The sequence below is a fragment of the Brienomyrus brachyistius genome, unplaced genomic scaffold (assembly GCF_023856365.1).
Source record: "Brienomyrus brachyistius isolate T26 unplaced genomic scaffold, BBRACH_0.4 scaffold272, whole genome shotgun sequence".
Classification (NCBI taxonomy): Eukaryota; Metazoa; Chordata; class Actinopteri; order Osteoglossiformes; family Mormyridae; genus Brienomyrus; species Brienomyrus brachyistius.
The window spans coordinates 2,910-18,842 of NW_026042547.1; the positions used below are offsets into that span (position 1 = coordinate 2,910).

A 15,933-nucleotide genomic window follows, 5' to 3' on the forward strand; every position below is an offset into this window, starting at 1 on the left:
CAGAAGACAGGTCTGCTGCATCTGTCCGTTTGTCAGTCGGCCAGGAGCAGTGGTATGTGGGAGGTTCGGTCCCCTATGTATTATATGGGAAAAAGGGGTCATTAGAATGGAAGGACTTAGGACTCTGGGTGACAGAGTGTGAGAGAAGGACTGAGTGTTTGTGTGGAGGATGGAAGGTGGATGAGTGGAGATGGACAGGTGCAAAGGTACAAAATAGATCAGTGTGTAGAGGTAAAGAAAAAGGGGGATGCAGAGGGAAATAAGGAGAAAGGTGATGATCCTCTGCCCGACTGGTTAGGGGAAGCACCTGATTGCTTGTGGGCAAAAGGGAAAAATGATTTTGGCAGAGTGGTGTCAGCTGAGCCAAATGGGCATAAAGCCTCCAAAGAAAAGCTGCAGCTGGTGTCACAAAGGGTTAAATACCTTGGACATGTGTTGACAAGTGAGGGAAGGTCATTAGGACCAGACCGAGTGGCCTCCATACAGGAGATAACCAAACCATAGACTAAACAGAATTACTTTCAGTCCTAGGCATGATTGGCTATTGCAGGCCTTGGATTCAGGACTATGCACAGAGGTCACAGCCCTTGGTTGATTTGATAATTGGACTAGGACTGACAGACAGACTGACGTGGCCCGATGCTGAAGAGGCCCTGATTGATTTAAAACAGGCATTAATGTCAGCCCCAGCTTTGGGGGTGCCTGACTTTAGAAAGCCATTGTGGAAGTTTAGCTAAGGATTCCACTGGGTTTGGGGATAAGGTTTTGTTGGCAAAGAATGTTGATAAACCAGGCCGCTTCATCGCACCCTTTCCCCCATCCAACGCCTTCGCCGCTTCATACCCCCAGCGTGAACAGGCGGGTCTGTTGACCAGCGCCTGTATGGCTGCAGGACCGGATGGCTGTCTGTCTCTGCTGGACTACCTCCACCACCCCTTTTCCCCCACCCGTTGCAAGTCGTGTCATTTTATGTTGTAAGGTGTAGTGACCATGTGCTTATGTTGCTGAGGTGTTTTTTTCGGTTCCCACAATGTACTCCTCACTGGAGTTATTCTCCTCCTCTCTCCTAATGTTATTCTGTTTCTTTTCTTCTCTCTTCCCCTGTCTCCCGACCGGTCTACCCCCTACTGTGATGTTTGTGTATATGTATGGTTGGTTGATGGCCTGTTTTTCGCTGGTACTCGTGACTAGTGACATGGTATATTGCAACAGCAATAAAGGGTTTTCATCATCATCATCATCATCATGTGCTGAAAATGACTTTGTTTTGATTCAAACAGGTGTTATGGAGGGTGAGCTCCACGGATAGAAATGGAGCGGAGCACGGAGTGATGGAGAAGGCGTGTGGCAGCATTCTGGGACTAACCGACCATATCTCCCTAGATCTGCGTATCCAGGGATGGCCAAAGCCGTTCATGGCCTGGATCATGTGTCTCGTGACGGGTTGGTGGCAGCTGTGACTCGGGTGTAGCATGCCCCTGGGTTTGCCGCAGCTGCTGCCCAATTCTGCGGGAAGTGCATGGTGTGCATGAAATTCAATGTGGGAAAGGGCATTCCAACCGACCCTGCAGTGACCCCGAGTCCCCAAAGCCCATTCAATCACCTGCAGATGGAGCTAATGCTGTGCAGGGGATACAGGTATTGCTTGGTGATTGTAGATCTGTTTTCCAGATGGGTGGAGGCATTTCCTTGCTGCCGCCCTGATGCTCTAAGCATGGCAAAATGTCTGCTAAAGGAGGTGATTCCTCAATGGGGTATTCCATCTAAAATCACCACAGACAATGGTCCTGCATTTGTCACAGAGACACAGGCTAAATTGTGCCATTGGATGCAAATTGATTTGAAGCATTATTGTGCTTATCACCCGTCGAGTAGAGGGATAGTTGAGAGGGCAAATCAGACACTTAAACTGAAATTGACAAAAATTTCAGAAACAGCGGGCCTGCCCTGGGTGAATGCCCTGCCCCTGGCTTTATTGTTCATGCATGCCAGAACACATCACCAAACAGGGTTAGCTCCTTTTGTGTTGACAGGAAGGCCGACGAGTGTTTTGTCTCTCTCAAGATATGCACCACTGGAGACCTTGGATGGGGATTTGCTGACTTATCTTACAGATTTGCGGCAGCGATAGGTGCAGCCTAGGACGAGGTTCATGCCAATTGGAGGAATCCAGAGGGAGAGCCTCCGCAAGCTGTGACTCCGCTCGAGCCAGGGAGCTGGGTGTTGGTTCGTGACTTGAGGAGGAAGACATGGAACACGCGGAGATGGAGGGGACCACACCAGGTGCTGATGGTGACACCTCACGCAGTGAAAGTGGAGGGAATCGACACCTGGGTCCATCAAGTTCACTGCAGACGCATGTCCAACCCTGGTGGTTCTTTCGAGATTGGCCCTCGAGAGTGTCATAAATATGTTGTCTTTACATGATAACAATTTTAATTGTGTCAGTTATATTTGGGATCGATGCTATAATGTTTTGGAGAACTGGTTTTTCCAGTGCTGTACTCCAACAGAGCCAAACCCACGACAGGTTTTGAATCTAGGAAAAAGGGAGGTGATGGATGCCAATGCTGTGGAGGTTTTGGCTGAGCGGTATTCAGCCGCGTTGTTCAAACAGGGAAGTCGCACGTACCAGAGCTGTGGGACTCGCTTATTTCGCCTTTCAGCTACCGTCGGACTTAAAGGTTATTCCTCCTAAAAGCTTGCTGGGTAAATGCTTTCTTCAACCTAACAATGAAATAAAACACTGGAAATGATATGGTCTAGCAATGTTTTACAGCACAGAGAATTAATAAAAAATGTAAACATATTTTCCCACATGCGCCTCGGACTATAACAGTTACATGGCGACTCAGGCCTGCAGACGGGGAGACATATTCTCGCAACATGATTATGTCAGGTCAAGTCAAGTCAAGTCAAGTAGGTTTTATTGTCATTTCAACCATACACACAGTATATAGAGAAATGAGATAATGTTCCTCCTGGACCATGGTGCAACGCAGAGCAGGACAAAGACAGAGCAACATCATAAGTGCAGACAGGACAGCATAACAATACAGATTGACAAGACAAGACAACATACAGTGCAAATTAACAGTGGTAACAGTCTGGATACAGTATTTAAGTTACTGTATGGTAGCAGCGAAGGTTATTTGTGCAAAAATGCTGTGCAAAAATGCTGTGGTATAGAAGAGTAAGGAGTTGGGAGGTAATAAATAACAATAAATATTATATACAGATGTACAGATGTGTGTGTGTGTGTGTGTGTGGGGGGGGGGGGGGGGGGGGGGGATTGTGTTCAGTTCCGGTTCAGGAGTCTGATGGCCTGAGTCAATATATTGTCACCGAACTGCCCGCTGTCTCTGGGGGAGCAGCCCCGTATGGGAACTTGTAAGCAGCATTTAGTTACAAGCATCAAATACACATTTTAAAAACTTTAACAGAATAAAGCTATAAAATAAATAAAGTTATTTTAATAAACAAGGTTTTTTCAGTAAATGTTTGTTCACGCTCATGCGCACAAACACACAGTCTAGGTTGTTCATCTTCCTTCTAAAGTTAAGGTTATATTTTATACTAATTTAGTATAACACATTTTTGTTTGCCTATTTAAGAAATTTGTCATACAACTGTTTAAGTTATAGATACTTTATCCAACCCCCCAGGCCCGCAGCGGGGCATCTGGGCCTATGCCAGAGCCCCACAGCTGTGGTGTTAGACATCGACTTTTATTTAAATTAGAAATACATTATTTTATACTATTAACAAATAAGAGATAATGTGCTTTCTGCCAGGATGGGGCTGCTGGCTGTGTGCTTCTCAGGACCAGTGGTTAAACGAGATGTTGTAGTCACTCTGTAGGCACCTTGAAACAATTTGTCAACCAGCAGCCATTTTGCTTCACTGATGCGTCACAACTCCAAAAGCTCTTGCACCGACGCTCCGTTCTCCACTGCCATGTACATTAGCTGACCGACATGTCTAGACATGCAATACGCATAAATCCCCCATAAAAACAGGATGGCTGTGTTTTTACCGATATAAAATAGTGCAATTTGTTTAAAAAATACCCCATTAACAATACACAACTACTGCTTTTACCATATAAATCTGTGAGACCCTCTTTCCTCTCTAGCTAGAAAAGCTTGACGCGTCTGGTGGTGCCATTAAAATTATTGTTAAAAGTTTTATTATGCCTTAAAACATACTTAAAATATCGCATTAATAAATTCATGTAGTGTATTTTATTCTTTTAAAGACTATTGATTCAAATTTGGGGCCATATGCTTTTATCTTGTAGGCCGCAGGATAGCGCCATTTCTACAAACTACAGGCCGGGGTACTTGTGGGATGTTATGCTTAAACTCTTTATTAACACATTTTATACTTATTTTATATACGCTTACTTATTTTATACACACTTTAAAATTCAGAAAACTACTTGCCTCAGTTGCTTTCAATAAAAGACAGTGGTGTGTGGGGGATCGTGGCTCTATGGACAATTGCGATATGGAGAGAGAGCGAGAGTTATTTTAACCAGGATTGCCGGCGTTATTCCTTGATTCTTGTCAAAATGCTTAGGATGTTTTATTTTACATAACACATTGGCCGAAAAACAGTTTCATTGCTTAAAAACGTTATGGTTAAACCCCATTGGTGTCGCCATTTTGAAATGTGTGTCTGCGTGAGTGTTCTCAGTGCGCATGTGCAAGAGCCGGTGTTCTGGTTATTTGGAGGTAGGAATGAACAGATGAGTCCAATGGTTTAGCTTGGTTTCATTTATTGAGATATCTTTCTGTACGAGCTTGGGGGAGACTCTTCACAGACAATTCTGAGAAGTTCCTCAAATAGCAAACTGCTGCTTTCATTTTATACTAGCGCAGAAACAACCCATCTCAGCAACCACAACCAGAAAACCCACTTCTGCTTTTAAACAGTCTACGCTCAGGACAAGCTTTTCATCTAGCACAAGCATCTTATATTTGCCATATATGGAATAAAATTTGTCTCTCATCTAGTTTAACTTGGGTAAAGTCTATACCCCCCTCTCCAGTCTCTTGCATTTGCATAGCAACCTGATATTGCAGCCTAACTTCCTTAGCAACCATCAAACAGCATGCTTGCGTATTTTTCCACTACACAGGGTTAAATACAATGAGTTTAAGTGCTTTCTTATTTAAAAATACTGCTAAAGTTCTTCTTTTTCTTTAAACATTTTGGTTAAATATAATGAGTTTAAGTGCTTTCTTCTTTTAAAATACGCAACTTGCCGGGACGCTTATGCCTACTCCTAACATCACATGGCTGTGGCTGGACGGACCCCTGCTGGACGTGTATGCGCTAGCTTACATTCATCCTACTATATGTTTTATTATCCCTTAAAACCGTAATTAAAAATAACACATCTAATGTATTTTTATTCTATTACAGTTTAATGGCAACCCTTATCTCCCAAACCATATGGCGCCCTATCAGCAACACGTGGCATAAGAATGTATGATACCATATATAACGGATATAACCCCCCCCCCCCCCCCCCCCCCCGACCAATCAGAGTAAGAGACACGTCTCCTCCTGCTTATGACGTCATTAATGGAGCCATATTAAGCTCCGCGCAAGGTACCACATAAAATCTCTGGGTTTGCTCAGCCCAGATAATTATCACATGGGCTGTCATATTCACACAGCAGACGGTCTCTTAGTCGAACTGAGCAATGGTGTGGGGTATTTATTCCATCCCTTGGAGTGGCAGACCTTCAGAAAGAGGTAGCGGCCCTGCAGACTGCAGTTGAAAGAGTGACACTGTAAAGGCCACATATATAAGCCATTATATATGCGGTTAAGCAGGTAGCTCTGCAAAACTGTATGGCTACAGTGGGGAAAGAATGTTGCACGAACAACCCTGATTCTTCTCATGCTGTGCAGGATCTAGAGAATGTAGTGCACAAACAGATGAAATACACAAAGAGCATGGCCTGTTTCAGTACAGCTGGGACTATTTGTTCTCCTCACTGATTTTGGGTTTATCAGGGGTGTTTAAACCGTTTTTAGTATATTGCTTTTGCTTGTAGCGTTGCTACTAATCTTGTTGCTGTTTAGGTGTTGTTCTAGTATTCTGTTTTCCCAGGCAAAATCTGTTATGTTCCTGCGGGCTCCCCCTTTTCCATATGTGGATGATCCTCCCATTCCTGCTTGGCTCTATGAACCACAGCCCCATCAATGTGACCAGCGACGCCAACACTGCTGGTGACTCGTGTTCCATCCAACCGCCACCAGCCCACTTCGACCCGTTGCGCATTTGTCCGGAGGTTTACTACACTGTGGATTCTGATTATTTGTGAACAGCGCAGATCTCACAAAGGGGGGAGTATGGAAGTAAAATTGGACATTGGTAGGCCCGGGAGGGGAAGCATATTGGGTCTGTTATGTCTTAGGCCTTACGCAAGAAGACATTGTTTTGAATACTGTATAACCTCACTTTGTGATAGCTGCCTAATTATTGGGAGTTCCGCAGACCCTGAGGAAAGCTCGGACCTTAGACAGGCAGACAGTGGAGCAAACGGGGGAGAAACCACTTGCAAGAAGAGATTCGAAACTGCCCCAACTGGTGCACAATGAGTTGTAGCTTTATAAAATAGTTGCAGCAGACAACATATAGTATGTTACATGGGAGTGCAAAAGTATAAGTAATCATATTAATCATACTAATCATATGTTAACCATGTATTTGGTGTGATTCAGTGACAATACGTCAATGTGTTAATCATTAATCAATGGAACACCCAAACATTAACAGTGATTGAACGTCATATGATTAATATCTATATACATATCTCAAGTAGTGTCTAGAAGCCAGGACAGATTCCGGTAAATTGAGCAAAATGGGTGGACTTTACCTTGCTACCAAGGTGAACCAATAAAGCAGGAGAATTGTGTTTCTTACGTTTGAGCTCGGTTTGTTGGTGTTTCGTGACCGATCAGGACTTAGAAGTCCTTATTGAGAATTGGGAGTTATGGTTTATCAACTGGTTGCTCTGTGTGCTGGGGGTGACTTGGTACCGAGTGTCAGAGTGTTCTTCTTTGGCTCTCAGCGGAGGCGGACGCACTTCTCTCCCTCTCCCTCCCCTTATCTTCCCTGCTTTGCTCCTCTCGTCTCGTCTAGTCTACTGTCTTATACTTTGAGAAACTCTCTCAGCCCTGCTCTCCAAACTAAGTAAAATCATGGATTTGATCAACTGGTCTCTCAACGCAATTGACACCATCTTCTCGACGAGAAGCCTAGGTTCGGGGGAACCTGACTGTCCTGCAGGAATGTACGCAGCTGGCTACACGATGGACGGATGGGAGAAGTGGAGGGTCGTTTGCCTGGCAGCTCTTTCTGTGGAGGACATCGAGGACATCTACCTTTTCGGAACCATGATTACAGGTGTTATGCTGATTGGATTAGGCATTGCCCTGGTTTATCGGAGATTGAAGAAAACGGTGACAGCCGCTCAAAGCCCCACTAGGCTGGCCGGAATGATTGATGGAGTGGGCAGAGCTGTTAGCACTCAGACTGTGACTATTGATCACAAATTGGGTAATATCACGGAGAAGCTCACAGCTTTGCAAAAATTATTGGATGGCAGAGACCAGCTTGGACATTAGGGGAGCTGGAAATTACAGCTTCTGGCCCGGAAACCCAAACAACCCCATCCTATCTGGTTTTGACTCCCCCCAATCAGCATTGGCCTCGGCCAAGGCCGCTGCTGAACTAACAACTCCCCCAGAAGAACAAGGCAGTGAGATTCTCTTGCATTCCTCTCCCCCAATCCCAAAGACTCACCCTCCCCCCATCCTACGCCTTCGCCGCTTCATACCCCCAGCGTGGACAGGCTGATCTGTTGTGGATGTTTGTCTATGCTGGACTACCTCCACATTCCCATTTCCCTCACCTGTTGCAAGTTGTGTCATTTTATGTTGTAAGGTGTAGTGACCATGTGCTTATGTTGCTGAGGTGTTTTTTTTTCGGTTCCTACAATGTCCTCCCCACTGGAGTACAGTCTGGGGGCTGTTTTTTTATTCTCCTCCTCTCTCCTCATGTTATTCTGTTTCTTTTTCTTCTCTCTGTTTGCCCCTGTCTCCCGACCTGTCTACCCCCTACTGTGATGTTTGTGTATATGTGTTGTCGGGTTGATGGCCAGTTTTTTCGCTGGTACTTGTGACTAGTGACATGGTGTATTGCAACAGCAAGGGTTCTCATCATCATCATCATCATCATCAGAGTGTGACGGGAGCGCTTTGCTGGAATTGCTGGAATAAAAGAGATTTTTTTTACTCACCAAACTGAGAGGTCCAGACTTTTATTCTAAGTGTCTTATCAGAGAGGTTGATTTATAATTTTTCTACCACAAGTATAATGCAATATGTGACCAAAGGCGGTCGGGCACCGGTAGATTGTAAGAGTCCTGAGGGTGGGCCAGTGGGAGTTTAATTCTGAGCACACAGAGGGCAAGAGAGAAAATACCTTACCATTTCCTTAGGCCACCCTGGCCACCAGTAGTGTTTCTCCAGGATGCAAGAAGAGGCTTTGATCCCAGGATGTCCTGAACCTAGAAAAGTTCGCACCCACTGGAGGACTTCATTGCATAGCTGAGAGGGAACGAAGGTCTTCTCTGGAGGGCATTTGGGAGGAGGGGGAATGTTCTGATTAAAGTCAAGGAGACACTGTTCCAGGTGACAGGGCTCAGAAAACAAGAGGAAGGCAATATGTGCAACAAAGGTTCAGGGTTCTTCGACAAGGGGAATCAGAAAGAAAGGGCATCTGCTTTGCCATTCTTGGGACCAGGGAGGTAGGTAACCTGAAAGTTGAAACAGGTGAAGAATAGTGGGCAGCAAGCCTGGCGGACGTTAAGACGCTTGGCTTCTTGCAAATACTGCAAGTTGCAGTGATCTGTTAGCACCTAGAAGGGATGTAATGGCCCTTCCAACCAATGTCTCCATTCTTCTTATGCCCTTTTTATGGCTAATTGATTTCTGACGTCATAATTGCGTTCCGCCTGAAGTAAGCTTTTTTGACCGGAAGGCCGATGGATGGATCTTACCAGTAAGAGGGTCTCTTTCAGCCAGGACTGCACCGTTGCTCATCTCAGAGGCATCTACCTCTACCTGGATTGGAAGTTGGGAGTCGGGTTGTTTCAGAATAGGGACGGAGCAGAAGCATTGCTTCAGATCTTCAAAGGTGAGAAGTGCCCCTGGAGTCCATTTTAGCCTCTTCTCTCCATTACTTATCAGGTCTGTAAGCGGAGCTGCCACAGCACTAAAACTCCGGAATTACCATCTGTAAATGTTTGCAAAACCCAGGAATTGCTCAAGTTCCTGAACGGTTTTGCGCCAATCTGAAATGCCAGCAATCGTGTCTTGGTCCATAGCAATTCTCCCTGGGGATATGACATACCCTAGGAACTTCACTCTAACACAATGGAATTCACACTTTTCACCTTTAACATAAAGTCGATTCTGTTTAAGACTTTGAAGTACCTGTCGTACGTGCCCGATGTGCTGTTCTTCTATTTCAGAATAAATCAAAATATCAATCACAAAGAGATGTAACATGTCACTTAATACCTCATTGATAAATGACTGGAAGACTGAGGGGCTGTTAGCAAGCCCGTAAGGCATCATGAGGTACTCATATTTTCCAGTAGTAGTGATGAAAGCGGCTTTCCACTCATCCCCCTCCTTTATCTTGATCAGGTTGTAGGCACTTCTCATGTGCAACTTTGTAAAACGCGTGCGGAACGAAGTTGCTCTAAGGCTGAGGGGATTAGTGGAAGAGGTTCTCTTCTTTTCTTGGTGATATTGTCTTGTAATCTATACTGGGTCGCAAGCCTCCATCCTTCTTAGCTACAAAAAGAACCCAGAAGCAAAAGGAGAGGTGGAGGGACAAACGATCCCCTTTTTTAGGGACTCCTGTACATAAGTTTTCATGGCCTCTTCCTCTGGGTCAGGAGGAATTAGGATTCTTACCTGGGTCTCCTCGTGGCAGTTCCGTGTGGGCCACTTTAGGCATAAGTGCATAAAATGCCCCACTTCGCCGCAATAAATACATAGACCCTGGCTTCAGCATCTCCCACGGTCTTCCAGGGTGAGTGGCGCATGTCCTAACACCATTGGCTCGAGCTTTGTAGAACGTGGTGATGAGGCTGCAGCCAGTCCTTCCCATCGTACTGCCATGCTTCACTGCTCGCGGAGGATGGTGTCAAGGGTGACTGACAGCCTCTTGTATTCTCCAAAGGTCCGGGTAGCACCCCGACATGCCAGTTCAGCCCGTAATTCAGAGCGAAGAGTGCGGCGATAGAGGATTTATAAGCAGTCGGTGGTCAAATCCAAACTGGTTGCTAGCGTTCAGAATTCATGGGAGAAATCGGCTGCCGACCGATTTCACTGATGTAGGTCCAGAAGCTGATCGCTGATATTCCACCCCACTGCAGGATGATCGAATACTTCCTTGAATGCACTTTGGAACTCACAGGAGGATTGAAGCAGAGTGCTATTCTCCGCCCAAAGAGCAGTGACCCAGGTAAGGGCTTTTCCACAGAGCAGGGATATTACAAAGTGTACTTGATCCTGATTGGAGGAGAAGGTGATGCTCGATATATAAACCACATTGCATCAGCAAAGCCTTGCACTGGTCAGGGTTCCCATCATACCAGTTTTGCAGGGCTGCCGGTACCGGAGGGCGTGGGGTTGAACTAGGGATTGGTACCGCAGTCGCTCCGGAAAGTTGGAGTTGATTTACCATGTCAGTTACATTTACATTTACAGTATTTGGCAGACGCCCTTAGCCAGAGCGACTTACATAAGTGCTTTAAGACGCTGCGATGAATTTTTTCCAATACTAGCTCAATAAGGACCCAAGCTATGAATACCATCTATCCAAACACTGTTGAGAAAGTGCAACAATTTTTTATTTTTTTTTGTACATATACACACACACACACGGAAAAGAGCTGAATAAGAATACAGAGTACTACTTCAGGTATTTCTGAAAAAGGAAAGTTTTGAGTTGTCGCTTGAAGATAGCCAAGGTTTCCGCTGTTTGGACATCAAGGGGGAGTTCATTCCACCAACTAGGTGCCAGGACAGAGAAGAGCCGAGATGTGTGTCGTCCTTGTGCCTTGAGGGGTGGTGGGACCAGTCTAGCAGTGCTGGAGGATCGGAGAGATCGGGGTGCAGTACGGGGTGTGATGAGGTCTTTTAGATAGGATGGTGCCAGACCATTTTTGGCTTTGTATACGAGCATCAGTGTTTTGAATTTGATGCGGGCGGCTACAGGAAGCCAGTGGAGAGAGCGTAGCAAGGGAGTGGTGTGGGAGAACTTGGGAAGGTTGAAAACCAGTCGAGCAGTTAGATGCAAGATTTGGGTCTGCGCTTGTTGGAGTTGATCCTGAATGTCTTGAGGATCTATAGTGGCGGCGGGGTATTCTGTCCTGCCAAATAACACAAGAACAGGAAGATCCAGGCAACCATGGTATAAAACCAATAGAGAGAGGAGTCTGTTAGCCAGTAGGTTCAAACCGAGAACCTTCTTATTGCGAGGCAACAGTGTTAATCACTGTATCTCCGAATCACTATAATCACAAATACTCGTAACATATACATGACTTACGCATTTAGTCTGTCTGCAGTATTCTGCCAAGCCATCACTCTGGCTTTATTGATAGCTACAGTATTGCCTTTTTTTGTTATAATATTTTTGTATTGTTCATATAGCTCCTTCAGAAGTATTTGTTCTGCTGCAGAAAAAAAGCAGCTCTGTTTGCTCTTGTTCTGCGTCATTTTATCTACCACCTAAATATCTCGGGTACGTGCACTAAGTGAGACTATGCAAGTCTGTCTTGAAGTAGCCTCGATTAGAAAAGTCTCGTTCTGCGTTAATGGAATGACTTCAGGCTTAATTGGGAGATGGTGCTAGTTTGAGTCTCACTTTTTCGGGGGAGTCGGGCCTTCTTTAGCTACTTTCATGGAATACCCCCCTGAACTAGCTCTAATCTTCCTTCAGGAAATAAGCTTAGTTTATTCAGGAATAGGTCATGAAACACACTCTCATGAATATTTTTAAAGGTTTTTATTATAAAACAAACTTCTTGGATCTGTTTCTCTTCTTCTCCATTACCTACACTAGAAAGAAAAGCTTAGTTAGAAGACAAAAATGAAAACAGAATGCATAGTATCTGAATTAGACCATAGAGTACACTACCTGATCACATGGCAAAGATGTAGTCACAGAGGTACAGGAGGGCAGTAGAATTTTATATCACTCTGGTCATTTATACTTCTGGGCTTAGGAGGATTTTAAAAGTTCCAGCAGTGACCCGACAACTCTGAAGTAGCCCTGTAAAAAAATAAAAACCATTATGCACATTATAAACAGTATACATTCATTTTGTGGTGCTCATAGCAAATAAATAACTGCTTTATGAGAAAAAAAATCATAAATAACGGAAATAAAAACTGTGCATCAACCACATCAACAAAATGGCTGATTCTTTAGCAGCTTATAGGAAAAGTTCATAAGCTAGCAGCCATTAACATTCATTAACATTCAAGACGTCAAGGGAGGCTTGAGGTTAAAATGACTCATACCTCATGCTGAAGAAACAGCGCTTTAACCTTTCCAGCAGACCAGTATTCCATTGAGTAGGCCAGGAGATTCATGGACAGCATGTTGCCTCTCAGGAAGTTGCCCACGAACACCACTCTCTCTATGTTCTTCAAAGAATAAAGAAAGCAGTTAGCAAGCAGTTTTAAACAAATTCCCCCGTTTAAAACAAAAATATACTTGTTGCCCCGGTGGTCACTGAACAGCATGAAGGAAAGGCTTTTACTACTATTGGAGTTTGGGTTTTAAATCATGGGAGACACCAGAGAGTAACTGCATTCTGATGCTTGTTAGACATAAAAAACTGTAAGAAACTTTTAATATCTTGACAGAATAGAGGGCAACGCTGTTTATTAGGGAAAAGCCAGAATTCTGTCTTTGTTCTGGGGATATGGTTTTGCTCAACATAGTGGCAAATTTCTTTAGTAATACGGTTCGTCCCATTCTGCATCAGGTATGTGAATCATATGTGAACGGAGCACACAGGCACGGTGTGTGTAAGTCCTGACAAAGGTTTACCTCATTCCGGGCACACATCCTGGTGATGGAACCGATGTTATTTGTGACGGCAACTAATGCTGCTCTGGCCAGATCTTCTTTGGACACTGAATCGGGCTGCTCCTTGGAAATCATGTTTCCAAAACTGAAACAAAGATAAATAATTTATCCATAGTAAATAAACCCTATTTTTTTCTTCTCTGACATGTCTTGGTTATTCCTGCAGCATCAGTATCATGCAGATTATTGCTAACACCTCTGGGCAGTGGTGGCTTAATGGTTAGGGAAGTGCACTTGTAATTGAAAGATTGCAGGTTTGAATCCCCGACCAACAAGGCACCACTGAGATACCCTGAGCAAGGTACCGCCCCCAAGCACTGCACCCTGGGCACTGAATTAGCTGCCCCCTGCTATGTCACATTGTCACATATATATATGGGTTAAATGCGGAGGACACATCCCGTTGTTGTGCAGTGGTGTGTCAACACTGATCATTAAATTCTAGGTTTAAACATGACTGAGGGTTACTGCATGCCAGCTGCTTTTCAGATTACTCAGCACCCACCACCTCCAGACATCCTTCCTTGCTGTAGTGACTTTTTACAGTATTACATTGTTTAAGCACAATTTTAAGCCTTGATTCAGGACCGGGGATGCAGCTCATTCTAGGCTGACTTAAATATTATATGACTACATCCTACCTGGAGGCCACAGTCCAGCCTGGGAGACCAAACCTCTCATAGTCTCCCCTATAAATGTCCTGCACAAGCTTGTCCACCCGTGTGCTGTCCCCATGTGAGGCCATCTCCAGTGCTTCCTCAAACATGGAGCAACCCGTCAGCAAACAGCACAGTCCGTGGAAAGTTCCTCCACCAAGACTGAAAGCCAGACAGTTTCAAACTGTTATATCAATATTAGCTTTAGAAGATTTGAAAATTATCATCAGAGCCTAGCTCACCTTGTTCCAGTGACACGTCTAAAATTGTCTCTGGAATAGACTGCCAGAATGCTGACCCAAGATCCGATGTTGACTAGTAGGAATGGGAAAGGGTTCTCCAGTTGGTATGCTTTGAGGAAGCACTGCTCTGGAGGAGTAGGATTTTCCAAGTAGAAACACTCGGAGGGTCCACTGGAGTTCATGAACAGGACCCCACGGATGACACAATCCAACTCATCCAGTGGTACGAGCTGTAGACCAGCAATCTGAAGGGGTTACGGGGAAAAAAAGCTCATAATAGGATTTGTGATTTCCTCTGGAAATTTCCCATTTTCAAAGACAAAGTGAATTGCATTATATTGTAATGAAATGTAACATCAACAGAACTCACCGTTCAGAAATCAGCCTCAAACTTGTGGGCCCCACCACTTGTGGCACAGAGTGTGGTATGGAGCCCGGAGAACTGCTTGTCACGGGTCATTTGCAGGAAGGTAGTCAGGTCTTGGGTGGGGAAACGAATAAAATGGAGGTTCCCCATTCGGCCACACAGCTCCAGACCCTTCACTTCCAGCTGCACATCTCGGATGCCGGTGGAGCCATAAGCCACATTAGAGGTCAGACAGGAGCGGATGTTCTTCAGGTTCTCCGCTTCTGCCTGTTCCTCCTCTGGTTCGAAGTACACTAGTTTCACAAGGGTCCCACCAATGTCTATTCCGAACCAGGGAAATGCTTTAGCAAGAAAAAAAGGGAAGTAATTACTCTCCTGTTTGATATGTACAAATCTTATGAATAGCATAACTAAAGACGTTTAAACAATTTATCCATCCATCCATTTTCCTGCTTATTCAGCACACTGCTTATTCAGTACCGACTGCAGAGACCACAGCACTTCAAATGACAATAGGAAATGTCACAATGTGAACATAAAACACATAAAAATCATCAGGTAAAGTTAGGTCGGTAACTGATGACATGAAAACAGGGGAACAATCAGGGGAAATGTGGTGCTACTGATTACCTGGCGGTTTAAGTTTCTCTAGGTAATAAACAGCACTTACCCAAGTCAATGTATCATCACACATACAGGATAAGCAGATGCGAATGGTTTATTTATCTATCTTAAATCAGTCTGGACAGGCATCTCTTACATCACATTAATTAAAGACAGCCTAGAATTTGACTGTGTCATCACCACTCAACCAGTTAACAGGATATCAGACATGCACTGTTATAAACCATTTCCATGTTGTAAAGGAAACTTGTTTTACTTGACATATTTTAAATTATAGATGTTCACTCAACTTTCCAATGCTTAACAAGAATAAAAAATGTGCAGTTTATGAAATAAATGTAAAAGAGGTAAAAACCTGCGCTGTCCAAAAACTTTTGACTGGTTGTGTGTATTTCCCATATATGTCTGCAATCTGTTTCACACATATTTAAATATAAAAAATTGGCAACTTTACATGTATTTTGAAAGCATGTGTGAGTAAATGGTGCGTAAGTGTGCTCTGCGATGGGTTGCCGCCTCATCCTGGGTTGTTCGCTGCTAGTTTAGTTGCGTGAGGCACAAGAATACACAGTAACGCGGCATATCACTGAGGGAGTTTGTGTCCCCCAGTATGCTTACCTACGCCAATTTAGACTGTTAAAAGCGCAAGTGTACCATTTGTGCAGAGGAAAGCCATCACGATGTAAGTGAAATTCGACATTGTAAGGATATCAAAAAAATTCGGGTCACGTCACTGTCGTAGGAACGGAATTGTGTCGTAATCCAAGGGCCCCCTGTATATTGCACATGCTTGGAAATATGTATAACATCAGAATTTTTGTAGGCTACTGGTTACTCTTTGAG

At 44.4% G+C, this 15,933-nt stretch overlaps 1 pseudogene; it reads right to left on the minus strand.

The window, feature by feature from the left end:
• Positions 1 to 12,102: 12,102 nt before the first annotated feature.
• Positions 12,103 to 14,874, minus strand: LOC125728381 (pantothenate kinase 2, mitochondrial-like; annotated as a pseudogene).
• Between the last annotated feature and the right edge of the window lie 1,059 nt (positions 14,875 to 15,933).